The sequence below is a fragment of the Megascapheus bottae genome, chromosome 5 (assembly GCF_031878675.1).
Source record: "Megascapheus bottae isolate mThoBot1 chromosome 5, mThoBot2.hap1, whole genome shotgun sequence".
Taxonomy (NCBI): domain Eukaryota; kingdom Metazoa; phylum Chordata; class Mammalia; order Rodentia; family Geomyidae; genus Megascapheus; species Megascapheus bottae.
In genome coordinates this window covers 7,673,974-7,692,288 of record NC_143513.1, presented here as the reverse complement: position 1 = coordinate 7,692,288, position 18,315 = coordinate 7,673,974, and the positions used below count along the sequence as shown (strand labels likewise).

The window sequence follows — 18,315 nt, the reverse complement described above, 5'->3', positions numbered from 1 at the left end:
ATGTAGGTGCGGTATTTGTATAGTCCACTGAACAATCTGCTACCCATGAACTTGAGGTCTGTAAATGCATGTGTCTAGCCAAGGTATCTGCTGGAAGTCTGGTTTCTGCCTGGGGGAAGAAGACCTTGGCTAAGAAAAGGAACATCTCCATGGCATCTTTCCATGTATATCTCCATAGCAACAAAGGAGCCTCAAGCCCCTGACCTCTGGTTAGTTACCCTGGATCTGAGTAGTGCAACAGTGTTCAGATGAGCTGAGTTTTGTGAGAAATGAGATCAGTGGGACTCTCTCTCCCTCCCCTCCTCTCTCTGCGATTTAGATTTTTCCTGTTGTGTATCATTTTGCCCTCTCACTGGTTCAATGGGCAACTTCTGAATCAGTTATCAGCTTTCCCAGGAACCACTTACAGGAGCTGTGCTGGGTTGGCAGCATCTGAATTCAGTGTCAGGTTACTGCCATGTGACTTGCCCTATTTTTCAAGAGGAACCCCAAGAGAAACCCCTTTGTATTACAAGTGATGTTTGTTTGTGTTCTGAAGCTGAGTATGGGAAAGCTAGGGCCAGGTGCTTGACACACAGCCACATCCCCAGAGAGAGCACTTTGTTAAGGCAGATTGTTTGGGTCCACTGCAAATGAGGTTGCTGACACATCATCTTTAAAGTCAAAGTGATAAACATGCACTGGCAGCTAGGACATCCCCCTACCATGCAAGACCTGTATAGAGCATGCCCAGATGGCTTAGGATATCAGACATACAGGCAAGCAAAGACAGGCATAGGGCTGGGATGAGGCAAATAGGATCTTGCAAAATGTAAAGAACTTGGTGCCAAAAGGAGACAAGGGCAGATGTAGCTTAAATGGTAGAGCATTTGCCTAGCAAGCACAAGGCCCTGGGTTCAAACCTCAGTACTGTCAAAGTGGGGAAGGCAGAGGTTAGCCAGAAGAGATATATTGGGAGAAATGAGTATGGACTATTTCAGTAGGTGGGAAGTAAGGCTAAATCTACAACATGGAGCTCTTTGGAGGGAGGCTGGGGGTCTTTCTGGGAGGCCGGGGTGCTTTCACTATGTCAGTGCTTTTCACTATGTGGCCTGTGAGGGCCACTCAGCATGGACAGGATGGACCTGGGAGATGCTGTGGGCCTTAAGAGGTTCTTAGGTCATTGGGGATTTTGACCTCAGGACTGGTTTGTAGTCTAGCATTTGTTTTATCACATGCTGTCACCATGATGTGCTATGGTTACCAAAGGTCTCAAAACAACCTATAGACCAAGGACTTCCAAAACTCTGACCCAAATGACCCCTTTTTCTTTTTGTAAGTTGACTATCCCAGACATGGAAAGCAGGCTGACTCACCCCTCTGAAGTCAGCACAGACTGAGTACTTGCTGTGGGTTGACAAATAGAAATGAGGATGACTCGAGAAAGGGTATCAATGTTTGTGAAGTCATGCACCCTCTATCTGGTGAATATAATGTAACCCTTCTATTAATTTTACAATAAACATATACAAAAAAAAGAAATGAAGATGTCTTTGTACACTTGCCTTGTAAGTAGAAAATGAAGGGATTTGAGGTTAGAGGAACAGGTTCAGTTTCCCAAACTCTACCTAGCCAGACATTACATAAAATCATCCTGTGGCTACCACTATTCCTGCCGTCCTTTCCTCTCTCCTTTCCTCCTTCGCTCCCTCTCTCTTTTCTTCCCCTTCCTTCCCTCTCTTGTTTCCTTCTTCCCTTCATTCTCTCTTTCGTACCACTTCCCAGACAATAAAATCTTGACCCAAATGATGATCAGGGCATACCCCACCAAACTGGGTCACTCAAGTTATTCTGGCCACCTTTGTATACTTTTGCCTCTGCCTTTGCCCTGAGCCAACCCAGATGTCAGGTTAAGCACATGACTGAGTCCCTACAGGAACATGTTAATGGAGAAGCATTGGGTACCAATGTAGACTTCACTGAGGAGTGCTAAGAGGCAGATTAAGATGTTTATACCAGACATTCCACAGAAGAGAAGATAAAACAAAAAAACCAACAACCTTTCCTGAGACATTTCTGTGCTTTAAAGCTACTTCCTGCAATAGAGTTTCTAGATACTAGCTTCATTTTCCTTCCACTACACAGTATCCACAAACTCCCTTCTTCTCCCTTTCCTTCTATTGAAAGAACTTTCTTCCAGTCTTGCTGCCCATAATCAACATGATTCAACAAACCAGAGACTTACAGGTGTTGTCATCTAGCAGGGTCATTTGGTTGTGATTTGAAGACATGGGAGAAGTATATGACATTACCTGCATGGGGTACTTCAATTCAGAGCTTGATGAAAATGATAAAGCGATATTCTAATAGACATAGCCTTAATTGGTGGCTACAACCATGTATAAACGGATGCGATCATTATAACTAACATGCAGTCATCTCTAAGGGCAAGGTAAGAGGCCGTTGCTCTTAACGTCCACATTCTACTTATGGTATAGCTGGTGCCTCCCAGAGTAGCTCAGATGCAGTCTGATTCCCTTCCTTCCTTCTCTTGTGGTTCATATCTCCCACACCGGGGAGGAAAAGCTCCTTCCCATCCTATTATCCTTCCCACTGTCCTTAATGATTGCTTGCTAGCATCCAGAATGGCTTGTAACGCTGCAGCTTGCTCCCTGCCACCCTGGTCTCTGCTGTTTGTGATGAGCCTGGCAGATGGGTTCTAGGTATCAGAGTTCTGCAGGCTATGGTGACAAGGTGGGGGTGGGAGATTAACTTCAAATAATAATCAGATCCCCTACTTGTGTCTTGTCCTGGCACTACAGAGAAGCATCATTAAATTCCACCCTCCTCCATGGTTGCAGATTTAGATGATATTCTGCAATAACTGTACCAAATACTCCAGGGATTACATAAGCTGACTGACCTTGATTTTGAGTTTCTGTGTATCCATATGTAGAATGGTAATAATAATTTAGACTTACAGTGTTATGAGGAGGAGCATGGTCAGGATTAAACATCCTCAATTATGTTATGCAAATGTCTTGGCAGCTAATAACTATTTACAACTATTTCTTTCCTACAGATTCTTCATTTCCACAAATACTAAATTGATATGGCACCACCATAAATTGCAAGGTTCATCTAGAAAACAAAGGAATAATAAAGCAAAATAGTATTTGTGAAATGTGCAGTAAATATTATTTGTGGAAATGTGAATTAAAACTAGAAAGGAATTGGGAAAAATAATGAGAAGACTATAAAGATATCTTTGAAGAAATGCAGGTACTCATCATCCAACTTTCTGGATTCTAAATCACTGTGTATTAGCTAGACAACTGGATAAAGAAAAATGTTATATGGGTATTTATTCTAGCCTGGGAATCTCTAGTTTTGTCTAGAGAAGAAAGACTTGCCAGGTTCATGCTATGTGTGTGGCTTTGCTGCAATCAGAACATAGAACCTCTAATCCCATGCCCAGATTGTCTCCATACAGCAGCACTGGGCCCACCTTCCTGGAGGCCTGGAATGTTCGTTATGTGTGTTTTTCTGTTTGTTTTTGTCAATAGTGGGGCTTGAACTCAGGCCCAGGCACTGTCCTTGAGCTCTTTTGCTCAAGGCTACCACTCTAGCACTTGAGCCTCAGTGCTACTTGGTTTTGTTTTTTTTTTTTTGGTGGTTAATTGGAAATAAGAGTCTCAGAAATTTTCCTTTCTTTTTCCTTTCTTTCTTCCTTTCTCTTTCTTTTTTTTTTGCCAGTCTTGGGCTTGAACTCAGGGCCTTAGCCCTATCCTTGGGCTTCTTTGACTCAAGGATAGCACTCTGCCTCTTGCAGTGCTACTTCCAGTCTTTTCTTAGCAGTTTATTGGAGATAAGGTTGTCACAGATTTTCCTGCCTTGGTTGGCTTCAATCCATGCTCCTCAGATCTCAGCCCCAGTCGACAGCACTCAGCTTAGGCCCCTGGATCTTGATTTCAATCAGTCACTACCAAATTCAGCATCTGCCTTGACCTTGCAAATCTGCCCAAATATCAATTTTCCCTTTAGTTAATTTGGTTCTTACCTGCCTTCAACATTTCCTACTTAGCTTTGTCATTCTTTGAATAATATTCTGATGAAGTCTCCACACTGTGTGTGTGGCCGGGGAGGGGTGTACATGCATGCATCAGTTCTGAAGGTTGAACTCAGTGCCTGGGTCCTAACACTGAGTTTTTGTGCTTCAGGCTGGCATTCTACCACTGAGCCACAGCTCCACTTCTGGTGATAAATTGGAGATAAGAATGTCTTGGCCTGGACTGGTTTCAAACTGTGATCGAAAGATCTCAGCCTTTTGGTAACTAGAATTACAGGCATAAGCCACCAGCACCCGGCAAGTGTATACATTTCCTGTCAAGTGTATATATACACATATGTATGAAGCTGCAAAAGGACAATGAAATCCCACAGCTATTTGGGAACACATTCTCACAGCTGTAAAGCCCCTGGACCCTCTCACATTATACACCAATGATCTAACTCATCCCTGGATGTGGAAGGAAGCTGGACTCCCCACCTGTTGTAAACATAGCATCCACTAGCAAACACTGTTGAAGATAAGAAGGAGCTAGTTGGCATTCTGAGTCACTGCCTACGGCAAGGAGCAGGCCCAGTAGTCTCTGCAAGAGGGAATGAGCTCAGCAGAGGGCACCCTGGCCCGGAGTGGCTCATAGATGCCACCCTATCCCTTACCCTCTACAAAAATCATCACAATATGGGTCAACGAGCCTAATGTAAGACCTGAACTTCAAAACTACTAGAGGAAAGCATATAACACCTGAAGACATAGATCTTTCTGAACAGGACGCTCCCCACAATAGCTCAGGAAATAAAAGTAAAAATTGACTGATGGGGTTGCATCAAATTAAGGAAACTTCTGTGTACTGAATCAAAGAAAAGTCATCTGACAACTGAGAAAATAAGCAATAAAAGCCAAATAAACCAATCAATCAATGGAGCAATCAATTTAATTTAGACAGTTCTAAAACTGTGGACAAATGGCAACTAAATGCATTCATAGCCATAAGTGAGATGCAAATCTCAGCCACTGTGTGATATCATCTCTCCCTGCCAGAATGGCAATGATTATAAAACAACAAGTCCTGGTGAGGCTGTAGACAAAAAAAAAAAAAAAAAAAAAAAGCAGGCCTGAAACATTGCTGCTGGGGGCATGAATTAGTGCAGCACTATGGAAGTCCCTGTGGAGATTTCTTTAAAAACTCAAGATAGAATTATTATATGATCCCTGTCTCCCACTCCTTGGTATGTAGCCATTGGAGTATAAATTAGCACAACAGAAATACACCTACATTATTTCAACAGTATTTATGAGAGCCAAGCCATGAAATCAGTCATTGGGCTCAACTGCTGAATGGAAAAACAAAACATTCTAATAATCATAATGAAGTGTTACTCAGCAATAAAGAAGCCTGAAATCGTGACATTTCTAGGAAAGAATGGAAGGAATTGCGAATGCCATGGCTGAGTGGGATAAGCTCAGAAAGGCAAATACCATCTTGGCCTAACTATGATTGCAGTTATTGTTAGTAGTAATAATACTATACAGTTGCCAAAGAGGGAGATTTTAGGGGTGGAACTAGTTGGTGGGAGAGAAAAGGGTGATGGAAAAGAATGTGATTGAAGTATGACATATATAAAAATAGTATAAATCCCATTAGAAACTTCAGGAAAAAGGTGGAGGAGAAAGAGCAGGAAGAAAGGGGATTCAGAAACAGTAATAAAGGGTACAAATTTGATCAAAGTGCAATATCATAAGGAAACCTCCTTGTCCAATTAAGTTATACCAGTTAAAAATATTAGAATACATCTCCAAGACCATGTCTATAACCTTAGGTACCCAAATATTGAGTCATCACTCTTATACTGTTTGGACATAGACATAAAAATATATGAAGAAATAGATACTCTATAGACATAATGTTATATTATATAGATTGATATATATCTATGACATGCAAACCCTCAGCTTAATTTTAATTATGTTCTAAAATCTACGTGCCAGTGATTGCACATAGAGAATCCCTTCTTGAATACTTGTTTGTTAAACATGACATTTGAAATATGTTGTAAAAATCAATGTTAATAAAAATCTATTAAAAATATTAGAATACAAATAAATTATTATCTAATGTACCTGAGAAGATCATTACTAAAGATTATTAATCTGTATTGATAATTTTTCATCCAAAACTGATATTTTTTTCTTATCTAATTGGTAGTCTAGATTTAAAAAAAATCTTCATTTAGGGTTTGAGTTTGTTTGTCTTGATGTTTCATAGCAACCTGCCATGAACTTGGTAGGTATATGAACAATAAGAGAACAGGGCAATGGATTCATAGATCTTCAAAGTACAGTCTGACCTTTTAAGACAGAACTATTTAATTATCTTAAATATGTCTTTTTTCTCAACTGTAGCATAATTGAAGAGTTTTTTTATTAAAGAAAGATGGAATAAATGAAATACAGAAGCAGAAAGTAAGCAGAAATCACTTGGAACTTGAGGAGAATTAAAATTATGGAACAGGGGATGACTGGAAGGGAAGAGAAAATAGCCTTGGATCCATTGATTCTGAATGAGAAATCAAATAATGACATGATAGCATCCCCATGGAGAAAACACGAAGGCTCTTACCATAGAGGGAAGTGACCCCATGTGAAATCCTATACAAGTCCCTTGGGCTGAAAAATAACCCTTAGTGGCAATGTTTCATAGCACAGTTTATACAAAATAAACCATTACTTGAAAAGAGGAAAAGAAAGCTTACCTTATTACACTACATCAATAATGCATTTTCTAGAAACGCCTCATGGCTCATTCCATAAAGGCCAAATAATGCAGGGAAATCATCTTTTGTGTCTGCCTCTGCCTTTCTGCCCAAGAGGGTTCCATTTGTTATTCTGTTGAGGTCCTACCTATAAAATCTCTCAAGGGTACTCAATGCATATAAATCCAAATCAATCTATGCAATCATCTGGAATAATTCAGGACAAAAAGGAAAATGTATAGCAAATAAATCAGCACTATTTTCACTCCCAATTCCTTCCCTCCTAGCTAGCTGATTTTATTTTAACTACCCAGATACCTAGTTTAATCATTCAATCTTGTCTTTAAAGAAATGGCCATAGACTAGATATATACATGATTCCAAAATTATTCATATTTTTAAACTCTGGATTTTGGTTTCCTCATCTAGAAAAAAAAAGAATAATAACTTTTGTCAGTACTCAAAGAGATAAAGGATAGGGGTCACCAAGGAGAATAAGTCTACTTGTTTCTTTCTTGATTGCCTCTATTCACATTAAAAAATCACTTTGTATATATAAAATACATGTATTATATATATTAATTTGCTTATATTTAAAGAAACAAAGGGAGGCTAAAGCTAACAGTAAGAAGAATATTTTTCTCTAGGTTGTAAAGAAAATAGCATGGAAAGGATAAAGGTAGAACATAAAGGTATGCTTCTTATTGAGCAAGTTTGACTTTGGAATCATGTATACTCTTTACATAATTATAAAACAAGACTGATTCTAAATAATAAGAGGCAAACTGATTTCAATGAGCTTAACTCTAGATCAGGTTGATTGTTTTATGAAGTGGTTATCATTTTTTATTGGCTTATTCCTGCTATTCGGGGGTAGATTTCACTGTTACAACTGCATACATGTTGATGCTTCCAAACAATTTCCTCCCCTCTGGGCACCCTCCCTGCATCCTGCCCATGAAGAAACAGCATTGACAACAGACAAGAAAGATCATCTTAAGAGATTTTAAAACACAGTGAGTTGATAAATGTCTTCCTGCTAGGATATATCCTAAGGGCATCCATAAAGACAAAGTAATTGTATTATTTTTTTTCCTTTTCCAATTTTATTTTAAAGTTTTAAAAGTACACTGACAGCAAATTTTTCACGGTAGCACAAATAACACTTGTTAAAAAGGGGAAGGAGGAACAGTGCACAAATATGCGACCTTCCAATTAAAAATGAGAGAAAGATAACAGTAAAGCTTCTTTCTCCCAGCTCTGGTATGAGGCATATGGATCACCCCTGCTATTCCTATACACATACATCCAGACACACATGCGCCAGACCTAAAACTACTCAGCAAATTCCAACCACTTAACTCCTATTTTCTCTGCTCCTCACTACCAGCCAAGACTCAGAATAAAAAGAGACTGGGAGGTTTGTACAGTAGCTGGGACTGAAGCTGCTGCAGACCAAGCAAAACCAATCTAAATACAGGAGGAGTGGACAAGAAAAAAGTCTCGCTCCAGGATGCGATCCACCAAATGAGTGGAAAAACTCGTTTCAATAGGGCTGGAAACCACTTCTGCCAACCACTGCAAGGTGATTTTTTTTTTAATCCTCCCTCTCCCCTCCTCCAAAGGCTAGAATTCACAGAACGCACAACTTAGAGCTCCTGGGCCCCCTCTTAATCAGCAGAACAAATTGCCTTGGGGGTTCTTTTCTCCATCTGCCTTCACAGCAAACAAGCCACCCAGGGAAAAACACAAAAGTCCACTCAAGTCCCTAATCCCAGAAGACAACCAGGAATGGCCAGAACAAAATAGAAGTTTATTCTTATCCTCCAGTTGAGATGTGCTGGTGCTATTCGTGCACTGCTGGTTAAAGAGAAGGGGAAAAAAGAGAATTTGCCCACAATTTCTTAAGGCATAGGAATTCTGAGTCATAAAGTCAGACTAGAATGGGCCAAGGGTTTCAGGTGAGGTTCACGAGACAAGAAAGGAGAAAGCATTTATAGAAGAGAGGAGAGAGGGAGTGTCTTCAAGCGAGGGTTTGCTGTTACTTCTTGCCCGCCCTCTTGGCACTGGGCTTGCTTTGGGCTTCACTGGCTTGGTGTCCTTGGGCTTGGATGCCTGGACGGGTTTGGCTTTGACAACTTAGTTTTTTTTTTTTTTTTTTTAGCTTTCTTGGGCCTGGCAGTCGGCTTCTTCGTGGCCATCTTGACCCGGGTGACTTTGGGCTTCTTGCTGCAGGTTTTGGGGGCAGGCTTTTTGGGTCTGGGTGCCTTTGGCATGGCTGCCTTCCTGACGTTCTTTGTATTCTTTTAGGTTACTGGCCCCTGGGGCTCCACAGGTGGCTGTCCACCCCCGGTCTTCTCTCCAGACCCAGACTGGCAGGCCAGGTCCCCAGCGGGCTGTCCTGATCGCCGTCCAGGAGCCAAGGCCAGAGCTGGGCCTCGAGTAGGGACTGGGCTGGCTCCTGCCAGGGTTTAGGCTCCTGCTGGGGCTCTGCCTGAGCCAGATCCCTCTTCCCAGCTCCATGTCGGACAAAGTAATTTTAGACTTTTCAGTAGTATGGTATTAATAATGAGATTGTTATTTTAAACTACTGTGTGTGTGTGTGTGTGTGTGTGTGTGTGTGTGTGTGTGTGTGTGTGTTTACATATACATATTAGGGTAAAAGAATTATATTAAGCTAATGCTGTTAGGATTCAATACTTTAAATGTATGGAAATATATATAAAGTGAAATCATTATTAAGTGAGAGAATTTGCATAAGTGAGTGTAGCTTTCAATTTGAATAGTTAAATACCAGTGAGATTTCCAAACATCTGATTTTAAAAATAATGTTTCCTATTTGTCTCCTGACAGGTTCTAGCAAAATTACTGGCTCAGAGCAAAGCAGTCGTCCAAAGTAGCCAGACTGTGGGCCCTAAGTCCCAGTTCTCCTAAAAGGGAGCAGACCTCCTTGGAGAAATTGCTGACTTCAAGTCTATCGTTGCAAATGCAAAATAAGCCCCAAACCTCCATCAGGAAAGTCAGGAAGTCACTGTAAATCAATCACCATGGTGAGACCTAAAGGAATCAGGAAGAGAGCTGAGAGGGGTCTTCAAAATGGGATAACACTAGCTGTAATAAAGGCAGTGCCTTGAAACATATGCAGCATGTGAAATCCATGAATGCGTAATGATTCTATTACAAACAAAATGGTGCTCAATGGGTCACAACAGATTGGAGAGAGACTCGATAAATGGGACTACTTAAAAATAAAAAGTTTCTGTACAGATAAAAACATAGTTGCAAAAGTAGAGAGACAGCCAACCAACTGGGAAAAGATATTCACCAATAATACATCTGACAAATGCTTAATATCCAGTATCTACAGGGAACTCAAGAAACTAATCCCCCCCCCAAACCCAATAAACCATTCACTAAATGGGCAAGGGAACTAAAGAGAGACTTATCAGAAGAAGAGATTAAAATGGCAGAAAAACATATGAGAAAATGTTCATCATCTATGGTCATAAAGGAAATGCAAATAAAAACAACCCTAAGATACCACCTTACCCCAACAAGAATGGCCAAGATTTTGAACTCAGACAATGGCAGTTGCTGCTGGCGGGGTTGTGGAGAAAAAGGAACCCTACTACACTGCTGGTGGGAATGCAGACTAGTTCAGCCACTCTGGAAAGCAGTATGGAAGTTTCTTAAAGAACTGAAAATAGACCTTCCCTCTGATCCCGCCATACCACTTCTGGGCATTTATTCTGAACATCATAACCCAGGATATGATAAGGACACCTGCTCAGCTATGTTCATCTCTGCACTATTCACAATAGCCAGGCGATGGAAACAATCCAGATGCCCTACTGCAGATGAATGGATACAGAAAATGTGGTATATATACACAATGGAATTCTACGTAGCCAACAGACAAGATAAAATAATGGCATTTGCAGGGAAGTGGATGAATCTAAAGCGAATCATGTTGAGTGAGACAAGTCAAGACCTAAGGAACAAAAAGCGCACGGTATCCTTAATATGCGGCTATTAAATCCAAAGAGTACAAGAGCGAGGACTCAATAACTGCATACCCAAAACTATGGACACGGTAATGGAAATATAAACATAACTGTATAGACATAAAAACCTATGACTCTATAGACATAATGTTTTAGTTCATAAATAAATATGTTTCTATGACATACAAACCCTTAGCCTAATTAAGTCCCAGTGATTGTAGATAGAGATTCCCTTCTTGAACACTTGTTTGTTAAACTTGTCATTTAAAAAATGATGTAAAAATCAACGTTAATAATTTTTTTTTTTTGCCAGTCCTGGGCTTTGGCTCAGGGCTTGAGCACTGTCCTTGAACTTTCTCAAGGCTAGCACTCTACCACTTGAGCCTCAGCACCACTTCTGGCTTTTTGTTATGCATGTGGTACCGAGGAATCGAACCCGGGTCTTCGTGCATGCTAGGCAAGCATTCTACCACTAGGCCAAACTCCTGGCCCCTAATAAACTCTTTAATAAAAAAAAATGGTGCTCAATGAACCCCATTGGAAGATGATAAGGAACCATTCAGACTAGGAAACATTGGTTCTGTGATCTATAGGCACTCTCGAAGTCAGAGTTCCAAATGTACATATACACATGTACATACAGGCACGTTCATACATACATGCATACACATTTGTTCTGCTTCAGCTCATGCAATGGACTCTAGGTGGTGAGTGCTGACGACCATTAAAATCACTGGCAAAAGGTGAATGAAACACTTGAAATGGGTAGTTCAGGTTGACAGTAATCTGGTTAGGGAGAAACTAATTTTTATAATACATCAATGAAAAAAAAACTCAGGCCAGGCATTGGTGGCTCACACCTGTAATCCTAGCTACCCTAGATGTTGAACTCTAAGGTCACAGTTTGAAGCCAGGCTGGGCAGGACAATTCATGAAAATGTTATCTTCAATTAGCCAACAAAAAGCTAGAAGAAGAGCTGTGGGCTATTTGGCAGATCATTAGCCTTGAGCAAAATATGTCAGGGACATTTGCCCAGGCCCTGAGTTTAAGCCCCAAGAAAGGTAAACAAACAAATCAACAAACAAGCAGGTGTCCCTGTGCCAATGAAAGCCTTTATGGAGATGATTGTTTTAACAAGTCAGTACTAAAACTTTCTTTTTTTTTTTTTGCCAGTCCTGGGCTTGAGCTCAGGGCCTGAGCACTGTCCTTGGACTTTCTCAAGGCTAGAGCTCTACCACTTGAGCCTCAGCACCACTTCTGGCTTTTATCTATGTATGTGGTACCGAGGAATCGAACCCGGGTCTTCATGCATGATAGGCAAGCACTTTAACCACTAGGCCAAACTCCCGGCCCAGTACTAAAACTTTCTTCAGCAAAGGCCCGTGTGTCTACTCTGTGCTCTGCATTCCAATCAGAAACAGTGATACACTGCAGAGGAAGGCAGACTGTGCTTTCCAAGTCCTTCCTTATAGAAAAAGTAAATATCTGTCAAATAGCCATTCATAGATATGCCACATCTTTAAGGGAAATGTACAGTTCTTTCACTGAGAATATCTAGTCAGGAAATTCAACTTTCCTTAGCATTTGGCAGAGATCTGAAGGATGATAGGATCTTAGCTAAGAGAATAGGGTTGGGTGGAGACTGAGGGGGTAGCTGGTGTGTTGCAGGTGGGTAGACAAGACCATTGAAGTTGAGAGAACCTGAGCAGAGGCTCTGAGGTAGAGAACAAAGATGGGGTGTATCTGTTGATGCCATTTCAAAGGTATTGTAAGAGGCTAAGCTAATCTTCTGGGATGCATAATCCACAATGGAACCTGCTGGGTTCAGGTATTAAATATCCAGAGTGAGGCAATCCTTTGAGCTGATCAGGAAATGAAGTTGCAAGAGAGAAAGGTTGAATTTTCAGAAAACCATGCAGAAACAGGAAGGCTGAGCCTCTCTCTTTGCGTGTGTTTGCCTCACAGGGGAGGTGAGCAGCAGTGTTGAGAGGCAGAGTGCTTAGAGCTGGCAGAGACACCTAAGCCACCATTCCTCTAGCAGCAGCCAAGAGATGATGAACCCTTTAAACGTGCAAAATGCACTTAGAGTCCAACTCAAAATAGGAGAAGAGATTTCAAAGCTACCTCAGCATTTGGAGAAAAATGAGGTTGAAATAAAGTAGGACTGCATAGAGCCAGAAACCTTAGAAATGCAGCGTTTATTATGTTTGAATAAAGGAATGCATGCATAAATACTGTGTTAAATGTTTTATATGCACATTCATATATATTTTATGTATATATACTAACCACGTTTGTACATATTATATATAAATCATGTACTAATATACTATACAATATACTACACAGATCTTTTAAAATTTTCTATCAATGTGAAAGATACCTTTATTGATGTACTTATTTATGTATATTTAATGCTGGCACTGGCGCTTGAACTTGTACTAGTATTAAATTTAAATTGAATTACTCAGATTTTTCAGTCACACTTGGTGTTCTACCACTTGAGGCACTCCTCTAGTCCCAGATTTTTGGAGATTAAATACAGATGAGGTGTCCTTAGGACTTGTCTGCTTGGGCTGATTTTGAACCAAGGTCTTCAGATCTCAGTCTCTTGATTATCTAGAATTAAAGATGTGAACTGCCATTGTCTGATGTCTGGGATAATTGATAAGGAGGAAAGGTTTATTATGGCCTTTTGTTCCATTTCAGAGTCATTTGATCCTATTGCTTGGGCCCTGCTGTGTTATGGTACCTCATGGTGAAAACTGCTTCTGGAGGACATCTATTTACCTCACAGTGGTGACAAGAAAAAAGTGAAAAGGAGAGACAGAGATGGCATGGACTAGTATCCCATCTGTGAACACAACCACGATGGCTCCAGTTCCCTCCATTAGTCCATACCTCCTAGAGGTCTGCCACTTCCTACAGCCTGAGGAGGACTGTTGTTTTTTGTTGTTGTTGTTTCTTGTTTTTTGTTTTTTTTCTTTCAGTTGTGGGGCTTGAACTCTGGGTCTGGGCACTGTCCCTGAGTTCTTCAGCTCAAGACTAGCCTCCTACCACTTAGAACCACAGTGCAACTTCTGGTTTCCTGGTGGTTAGAGGAGATAAAGGTCTCACAGATTTTTCCCCTATGGGCTGGCTTTTACCATGATCCTCAGATCTCAGCCTCCTGAGTAGCTAGGATTATAGGCAGGAGCCACTGGCACCGGGCTGAGGGCCCTATTTCATAGATCTTCATGGACTTTCCAGATCCATACTAAACCACTGCATATAAAAAATACACTGTATGTATTTCATGCATTACATGCACAGAGTCAGATATCTTCCTTCAGACACACTTGAAAAGTCATCATCATCATTGTCATTATTTTATTATCTTCCTTTTACTGAGATCATTTGTGCCACATAGAAACAAGGGTTACACAAATGCTTTCAGCTGTTTTCCGTCTCCATGTTCCATATAAACGAGTGGCATCTTGTACAAGGAATTGCTCCCACTCCAATCCTCCTAACTGCCAATGTTCTCCTCAGCTGAGGCCACACAGTGATCTTGTGTTGTCACTCTACATGCAGCTGTTTCAATGGGGAGGCAGATTTGCTCCAGACCCATTGTGAGGTTCTTCCATTTCCTCTTCGGCCTCACAAACCTGCAGGACACACTCTGCTGTCAGTCTCATGGATTTTCATCAGAACTCAACCTTTAAGCCACAGGCTGAAAACTAAACTGAATTAAACCAAAATTAAGATTAAGCAGTCTACTGAACTCCAAGTGTATCTTTCATTCACATTGTGTTTTTAGAAAACATACACAAACCAGCCAGTCAACCAATCAAACAAAACCCAAGGGAAAAACTTCATACTCTGATCCTCCATAGAGTTTAAAACTCTTATACAAAGAGAGGTTCTATTTCTTTCTTTTGTATTTAAATGATATTTTTATTTTCTTTAAGTAATTATATGAAGTAGCTGCCATTTAACAAATCAATTTATGACTCCAAGGTATTTTGATCGATGTCAACCTTTTCATCATTCTCCCTCTGAAGACCAATGGAATAGAAGTGAGGATCCAGATATTAACCCACAGACCTATGGCCGCCTAATCTTTGATTAGGGAGCAAAAAAAATAGAATGGAAGAAAGACAGGATCCAAACTAAAGTTGGATCCTTCTTTGTCACACTGCACAAGAATTCACTCCAAATGGATCAAAGACCTTGAGGTAAAAGCAGATACACTGAAAACTTTACAAGAAGGAATAGGAGACACATTAGGTCTCCTTGGCACAGGTCAAAACTTTCTTAATAAGGACCAAGAAACACAACAAATCAGAGAAAGTCCAGATAAGTGGGACTGCATTAAACTGCAGAGCTTCTGTATGGCAAAGGACATAGCTAGCAAATTAACTAGAAAGCCTACAGAGTGGGAGAAGATCTTCACTAACCATACAACAGACAAAGGCCTCATATCTAAAATATATCAACAGCTCAAAAAATTGAACCTCTCCTTGGTTTTCTTAATTTTTTTTTTGCCAGTCCTGGGTTTGAGCTCAGGGCCTGAGCACTGTCCTTGGACTTTCTCAATACTAGAGCTCTACCACTTGAGCCTCAGCACCACTTCTGGCTTTTTTTCTATGTATGTGGTACCAAGGAATCAAATCCGGGTCTTCGTGCATGCTAGGCAAGCACTCTACCACTAAGCTAAACTCTTGACCCCAGTTTTCTTAATTTTGTAGGATATGCATTGAATTTTATGACTGCACCCTCCTGGCTTCTTCTCTGCACTGGTCTCCCTTCTTCCCCTTGACTTTCTCCTCCCCAGTGCCAATTTCCTGGTATTCATTTTGTTGGACTGTGAGTTAGTCTTTCTATTTCTATCTGGTCTCCCTGGAGACCACCAGAGGAAAAAGAAAGCCAGGGCTAATGAAAAAAACAAAGGCTGAGTATGGCCTGTTAAGGTGAGGAGAATTTCAGAGAAACTGCATGAGTCAGACCCAGGAGCTATCATTTCTACCTTATCACTGACTGTGTAAGGAGACTTTGCAGGTCACTATAGTCTTGTGATCCAGCTACCATTTCTAGAGGTAAAAAACAAACAAAAAACCCCACAAGAGCCAGAGAAGATAGTCCTATTTTTTTAAACCTACAAATTGAGTATTAAAATCCTTTAAAAATGTTTCCCTAATTATTAAATTTCCCCAAAGATTTACAGGGGTGAAACTCTGCAAGCCATGAATGTTATTATGATTGATTTCCTCTTGGCAGTTTTGGTGTTTGAACTTTGGGCCTCATGCTTGCTCGGCAGGCACTCTACCACTGAGGCACAAGGTTAGCCCCTCCCCCCTTTTTGCAGTCATTATTTTGAGATTGGGTTTTCACCTTGTCCGGGTTGGCACCTGTACCATAACCCTTCGAAGATTTTATGTTTTCTCCTGTGGTTGGGGTGACGGGCATGGGCCTCTATGCCTAATAATTGATTGAGGAGAGGATGAAGGTCCTGGACCCACGATCCTCCCAATCTCAGCCCCCTGAGTAGGTGGGATTGTTGGCGGGAACCATCACACCCTACTAATACTTGAACTTCTGAAACCTCATATACAAAATAATACTTAGCTGAAATGAGACTGCATATTTGAAATATACACCTTGCCAGATGCCAGTGATTCACGTCTATAATCCTAGCTACTAAGGAGGCTGAGATCTAAGGATCATGGTTTGAAAGTAGCCCAGGCAGGAAAGTCACTGAGACTCTTATCTCCAATTAACCAGCAACAAGGCAAAAGTGAAGCTGTGGCTCAAGTGGTATTGTGCTAGCTTTGAGCAAAACAGCTCAGGCACGGCACTTAGGCCCTGAGTTCAAACCCCAGGACTTGCACATATGCACTGTAACATATACACACATACCCCAGCCCCCTCCACACAAACACACAATCCTACCAAATAACATATACCTTAATCAAAGAGTAAACTGATTGGTTTCCAGTACATATTTGATTTAGAATTGAAAATATAAGGTGGGGTAGGGGGTAATAATATTTAAAAGCATATGATTTAACAGAGCACCCAAGCTGAATTCCTAGTCTGCCCCCTTTGACCTTGATGCAGTAATTGATCTTGCTCTTTCAACATTTTTTAAACCCAGAGGAGCAGTTCTATTTTGAAGTATAAATTATGGAAAGCAGCACCATGCGCAGTGTGTGATGGGAATGCAATAATACTCAAGAAGTGGCTTCAATCTATTTCAATATCTACTCATTCAGTGGGTAGGCATCAGTTTCAGTCCTAGTAGCATGTGTTTTCTAACTCCTGAGACTGAACTACTAGATATATAGACTGGGTGAATTTATTGTACCGACTCCATCTGAAAAAGAAAATTCAGACAAGGACATACACTAAGAGCGTCTCCTCTTCCACTGAAAACACTGCCAGACTGGAACATAAAAAAAAAAAATCCCATATATATGCAGGGCTGTGGGGTGCTTGTTAGGGATATTTATGGGTAATTAGAGATACTTTTTCACCTTTGCTTGTTTGTATTATCTCAGGGCTTTGCTATGTGTCTGGGTGCTTTATTTTATGTGTGTGGTAATTTCACTTGACCAATATTGAAGTTAAACATGCTACTTTTACTGACGGAACAAAGGAAAAAAATACTTTTGAGTTCTTAGTGTGCTAAATGTCTAAAATCAGTCTATGGGCCCAAGTCCTAAGCTAAGCATAAAATAGTAACAAATAATGGTTCTTTCTCCTTCAAATGGATTGATTGGTTGGCAAGATAAAACAGTTGAGTCATTTGATCCAGAGCATTGTTATTCAATAGGCAAGGTTTTATTCCACTCAGTATTAGCAGCCTGCTGGTGACAATTGGAGGAAAGGAGAGGAGAGAGAGAGAGAGAGGAGAGAGAGAGAGAGAGAGAGAGAGAGAGAGAGAGAGAGAGAGAGAGAGAGAGAGAGAGAGAGAGAGAGAGAGAGAGAGAGAGAGAGGAAGACGGAGATGGAGACGGAGACCGATGGGGAGAGAGAGAGACAGAGGGGGAGAGAGAGAGGATGTAGTACTTGACTTTAAAAATTCAGAATAGGCCGGGTACGGTGGCTCATGCCTGTAATACTAGCTACTCAGGAGGCTGAGATCTAAGGATCAAGGTTTAAAGCCAGCCTGGGCATAAAAGGATCTGAGACTCTTATCTACAATTAACCTCTAGAAAACAGGAAGTGGGGTTTGGCTCAAGTGTAGGGTGGTAGCTTTGGGCTGAAGAGCTCAGGGACAGCACCCAGACAGAGTGCAAGCCCCATGACCCACAAAAAAAAAAATTCGGTACAGAGAATTCTTATAAAGATCTATTCCTTTCTTTTCTTAATTTTATTATACAGTTCTGAGTTTCATTTACCTTTCTATATTGTATGCCTATAAATATAAAACTGTGGTCTTAACGATATTCAGATGCTGAAATTTTCTTGAGCATGGGCAGAAATTATTATATTAAAATAGTTATGACATTCTACCACTACTAAATATAA

General features: G+C 40.7%; 1 non-coding gene across 1 annotated transcript; it reads left to right on the top strand.

Annotated features, from left to right (window-relative positions):
• The first annotated feature begins 841 nt into the window (after positions 1-841).
• Trnaa-agc (transfer RNA alanine (anticodon AGC)) lies at positions 842-915 on the top strand. Its single transcript has one exon. It is a non-coding gene; the product is annotated as a tRNA-Ala (tRNA).
• The last annotated feature ends 17,400 nt before the right edge of the window (positions 916-18,315 follow it).